Genomic DNA, 6,000 nt, shown 5'->3' on the forward strand with positions numbered 1-6,000 from the left:
TCTTAATTAGCACATTCGTTTAGATAATATCACCAACTTTAACTTTAACACCTATGTGTTCTATTGTACTATTGTCGTTGACATCTTTTGATGATCTGCTTCTATCACTGCTTGTTTGTCCCTACAACCACACCACCACCCCCCCACCTCTCTCTCTCTCTCTATCTCTCCGCCCCCCACACACCTTAAACCAGCTTATATTTCAACTCTTTCTTGGACTCGAACTCAAGTTCTGTCGAAGGGTCATGAGGACTCGAAACGTCAACTATTTTCTTCTCCACCGATGCTGCCAGACCTGCTGAGTTTTTCCAGGTAATTCTGTTTTTGTCAGGCTTTAATACGGGCTTTACTTAAAATGGAGAGCAGGTGAATGTGGACTTTGCTTAAAACTTGGAGAATCTGGTCTTTATTTAAAACAGAGAGCGTGTTAGAGTGATCTTTATTTAATACAGAAAACGTGTTTGTGTGGGCTGTATTTAAAACAGAGCGGGTGAATGAGGACTTTATTTAATGCAGAGAGCGTGTGCGAGTGGACCTTATCTAATACAGAGAGCGGATGTGTGTCGACTGTATTTAAAACAAAGAGCGGGAGAGTGTGTGCTTTTCTTAAAACGCGGAGCGAATTAGTGCGGATTTTATTTAAAACCGGGATCTTATGACTGTGGAGTTTATTTAAAACAGAGCTGGTGAGTGTGGGTTTTATTTAATACAGAGAGAGGGTGAGTGTGTAACTTATTAGAGAGTGGTTGAGTGTGGGCTTTGAATACAGTGATTGTGTGTGGGCATTATTTAATACAGAGCGGGTTTGTGTGGGTTTCAATTAAAACAGCAGGTGAGTGTGAACTTTATTTAATACAGTGCGGGTTAAGCAACGCTGAGCGAACTGTAAAAATAATGTAATAATACTATGGGATTTACATTTTCCCACTGTTAACTGTGATAGCCTTAGTGTGAAAAGCTACCGGGGGAGGAATGCTTAAAGTACATCCAGGAGAGATTTTTGAACCACCAGGTAGAAAGACCTACAAAGAGCAGCAGTGGTATATGCCTGGCTTCACTCCCTAATATTAGGACAAGTGGTTGAAGTGTCAGTGGGAGAGCAGTTCAGTGATCGTCATCATAGCTCCGTAATATTTCAAATAGTTATTGAAAAGATCGAAGATGGACCCGAAATAAAGATACTGAATTTGTGGAAGTCCGATTTCAATATAAATAGACAGGGCCTGGCCAAAGTAGACTGGGAACAGTTACTTGTAGGAAAGTTTACGTCAGACGAGTGGGAGTCAATCAAAAATGAAAAAGTGAGTTCACAGCCAACCTGTTGCCGAAAGGTAAAGGATAGGACCAAACAATCTATGGAACCCTGGATATCAAGGAATATAAAGGATTGAAAAAGTAAAAAGGTTCATAGCAAAGGCGGATGGCTGCAAACAAAAGAAGCCCTAGAGGGTTACATAAAGTGTGTTTCGGGGGGTGGGGGCGGCATTAAAAAGACATAGCTTTGAGATGGGTTTGGACGCAGTAAAATAAAAAAGGATTGGCGGGAAGATAGTGGAAAATTGCAAGGCATTTTAGAATTATATTAAGGGGAAGAGTATAACCAGGGAGAAATTAGGGCCCGTTAGAGACCAACAGAGCAATCGGTGCGAGGAGCCACAGAACGTCAGTGAGGTTTTAGATGATTACTTCTAATGTGTGCTCAATATGGAGAAAGAAGATGTAGGTGTTGGCATCAGGGAGGGAGGCAGTTATCTACCGGAAAAAGAATTAGCATTGAAAGTGTGGGAATATTGCCGGTTTTAGCGTGCTAAAATGTGGACAAATCCTCAGGCCCAGGAGAGATTTATCCCAGACTATGTGAAGCAATGAAGCAGATTGCAGAGGCTCTGACACTAATTTCCAAATCCTCTCTGGCAACAGGAGTGGTGCAAGAGGACTTGAGGGCAGCGATTGTGATTCCATTATTCAAGAAAGATAGTAGGGATGGACAGGTAATTACATACCAATGAGTCTAACATGAGTGGCATTTAAAGTATTGGGGGAAGAAATACTGAGGAACAGGGTTTATCTCGACTTGGAGAGGCAGGGATTAATCAGGGACAGTCAGTATGGCTTTGCCAGGGAGAGTTCATGGTTAACAATTGATTTTTTTTATCTAGGACGTTACAAGGTGTGAAGATGAGGCGAGTGCAATTGATATAATCTACATAGGCTTCAATAAGGTGTTTGACAGGTTCCCGCATGGGAAATTGGCCAAGAAGGTAAGTTCCCATGGGATAATGGCAATTTGACAAATTGGATCCAAAACTGGCTTAGTGGCAAGAGGCAGAGAATGATTGTGAAAGATTGTTTTTGCGATTGGAAGCTTGCGCTGATTGTTGTATAGCAGGGATTAGTGCTGGCACCATTATTGATTTTGGTTTATATTAATGATTTAGAAGTGAATAAAGCCACTTTGGTCAGTAAGATTGCAGATGAGACAAACGTTTCTCGTGTTGTAAATAGTAAGGAGGAAAACCTTAGTTTGCAGAATGATATAGATCAGTTGGTGAGATGGGAGTGGAAAATTTGCATTGAATGCAAAAATGTGTCAGGTGCTGCATTTTGGGATGACTTGCACGGGAAGCGAATACCCAATTAAAGATGGGATCCTAGCAAATACAAATGGTCAGTGGGACCTTGGTGTGCAAGTCCATTAGACCCTTGAAGGCAGCAGCAGTGTTGGATAGGCTTATGCAATAATAGCCTTTATTAACTGTGGCAGAGGATATAAGAGTAGGGGGTTATGTTGGACGTGAACTAAATGCTTGTTATGCTGCAGCTTGAGTACTGTATGCAGTAATGGTCACCAAACTAAAGGAGGGAAGTGATAGTACTGGAGAGGCTGCACAAGAGTTTCACCAAGACAAAACAAAAACAGAATTACCTGGAAAAACTCAGCAGGTCTGGCAGCATCGGCGGAGAAGAAAAGAGTTGATGTTTCGAGTCCTCATGACCCTTCAACAGAACTGATTTTTCTTTAAAAGGAGAGGGGTGAAATATAAGCTGGTTTAAGGTGGAGGGCGGTGGGGTTTTGTAGGGACAAGCAAGCAGTGATAGGAGCAGATCATCAAAAGATGTCACAGACAAAAGAACAAAAGAACACAGGTGTTGAAGTTGGTAATATTATCTAAACGAATGTGCTAATTAAGAATGGATGGTAGGGGACTCAAGGTATAGCTCTACTGGGGGTGGGGGGCATACGATTTAAAAATAATGGAAATAGGTGGGAAAAGAAATCTATATAAATTATTGGAAAAAAACAAAAGGAAGGGGGAAGAAACAGAAAGCGGGTGGGGATGGAGGAGGGAGCTCAAGATCTAAAGTTGTTGAATTCAGTATTCAGTCCGGAAGGCTGTGAAGTGCCTAGTCGGAAGATGAGGTGCTGTTCCTCCAGTTGCATTGGGCTTCACTGGAACAATGCAGCAGGCCAAGGACAGACATGTGGGCAAGAGAGCAGGGTGGACTGTTAAAATGGCAAGCGACAGGGAGGTTTGGGTCATTCTTGCAGACAGACCGCAGGTGTTCTGCAAAGTGGTCGCCCAGTTTACGTTTGGTCTCTCCAATGTAGAGGAGACCACATTGGGAGCAATGAATACAGTAGACTAAGTTGGGGGAAGTGCAAGTTAAATCTTTTGCATGGGTATGGGGTGGTGTCATAAGTGGGGGTTGAGGAGTAGGGGGGTGATGGAGGAGTGGACCAGGATGTCCCGGAGGGAATGATCCCAACAGAATGCCGATGGGGGAGTGAAGTTAAGATGTGTTTGGTGGTGGCATCATGCTGGAGTTGGTGGAATTGGCGGAGGATTATCCTTTGAATGCGGAGGCTGGTGGGGTGATAAGTGAGGACAAGGGGGGGACCATATCATGTTTCTGGGAGGGAGAAGGCGTGAGGGCGGATGCGCAGGAGATGGGCCGGGCACAGTTGAGGGCCCTGTCAACGACCGTGGGTGGAAAACCTCAGTTAAGGAAGAAGGAGGACATGTCAGAGGAACTGTTTTTGAAGGTAGCAGCATCGGAACAGATGCGACGGAGGCGAAGGAACTGAGAGAATGGGATTGAGTCCTTACAGGAAGTGGAGTATGAGGAGCTGTAGTCGAGGTAGCTGTGGGAGTTGGTAGGCTTGTAATGGATATTGGTGGACAGTCTATCACCAGAGATTGAGACAGAGGTCAAGGAAGGGAAGGGAAGTGTCAGAGATGGACCATGTGAAAATGATGGAGGGGTGGAGATTGGAAGCAAAATTAATAAATTTTTCCAAGTCCCGACGAGAGCACGAAGCAGCACCGAAGTAATCATCAACGTACTAGAGAAAGAGTTGTGGAAGGGGGCCGGAGTAGGACTGGAACAAGGAATGTTCCCCCATAAAGAGACGAGCATAACTGGGGCCCATGCGGGTACCCATAGCTACACCTTTTATTTGGAGGAAGTGAGGGGTTGAAGGAGAAATTGTTCAGTGTGAGATCAAGTTCAGCCAGACGGAGGAGAGTAGTGGTGGATGGGGATTGTTCGGGCCTCTGTTCGAGGAAGAAGCTAAGGGCCCTCACTCCATCCTGGTGGGGGATGGAGGTGTAGAGGGATTGGACGTCCATGGTGAAGAGGAAGCGGCTGGGGCCAGGGAACTGGAAATTGTTGATGTGACGTAAGGTGTCAGAGGAACCATGGATGTAGGTGGTAAGGGACTGGACAAGGGGAGAGAGAAGGGAGTCAAGATAACGAGAAATGAGTTCTGTGGGGCAGGAGCAAGCTGACACAATCGGTCTGCCAGGACAGTTCTGTTTGTGGATTTTGGGTAGGAGGTAGAAGCGGGCCGTCCGAGGTTGGGCAACTATCAGGTTGGAAGCTGTGGGAGGAAGATCATGATGCGAAATGTCAACTTTTTCTCCGCCGATGCTGCCAGACATGCTGAGTTTTTCCAGGTAATTCTGTTTTTGTTTTGGATTTCCAGCATCTGCAGTTTTTTGTTTTTGTGTTTAATTGACTGCCACTGCTCTCCAAGAAATACCTACATTGAAGAAGTTCTGTTCATCTCTGCGACAAGAATTCCATATCTCTCTTACCTTGTTCACCTTCATTGCTTTCCATTTCTCTCCTGGTGTTTGACGAGGTGTTTACTAAAACCTGCTTTCACAGCCATATCTCCTTTCTCAGTGACTGTCTCCATCTCCGACTTACCCCACGTGGATTTCAACTGAAATTCCACCCCTCATGTTTCGAACCCACCCAGGATTACAGGTATCTCCGGGACATAAAACGTTTCTCGGACTGCTGTTCCAGTCGCATCCTGAGATCCACACTCGGTGCCTTGCACCGCCATATGAACACACTTGACCTCTCCTTCCAGCACTGCTGTACCCTTTTTCAAAGCTGCGAGCGCCCCCAGTTTCATTTTATTCTTCGTCTCATCTGACACCTCAACAAAACTTTTTCTCAAGTGCTAAGGAACACAAGCTCCAACAACTCATCGACACCACTAGGGCCCTCCACCCATGCCTGTCCCTCCATCCCCACCCCATCTTCCAATCCCAGCCCCAGCTGTGTATTCACTATACCCCCTGACCTTCCCCGCTCCAACGCTGAACATTCAGTGCTTAGTAAAGGACGTAGTTTCATACCCTTATGCCCTCATCTCAACGAATTTCAGGCTCGGCACAATGCTGAACTCTTCTTCCGTCATCTTCATCTCCGGGCTCACTTCTTTGGGCAGGAGTCCTTTCCCCGTTCAACAAACCCTTTTACCCACTTCCAATATTCTCCCTCCCTCTGGATTCTTACCTTCTCTTGATCTTTTCATTGAGAACTGTTGGCATGACATTAGTCATCTCAATTTCTCTGCTCCTCTCACCCATTCTAATCTCTCTCTGAACTTACTGCAGGTCCAACCATGACATTGTAATCAAACCCACTGACAAGGGTGTTGTAGTTGTTGTCTGGCACACTGACCTCTACCTCGTGGAGGCT

This window comes from Carcharodon carcharias, assembly GCF_017639515.1.
Source record: "Carcharodon carcharias isolate sCarCar2 chromosome 24 unlocalized genomic scaffold, sCarCar2.pri SUPER_24_unloc_3, whole genome shotgun sequence".
NCBI classification, from domain to species: Eukaryota; Metazoa; Chordata; class Chondrichthyes; order Lamniformes; family Lamnidae; genus Carcharodon; species Carcharodon carcharias.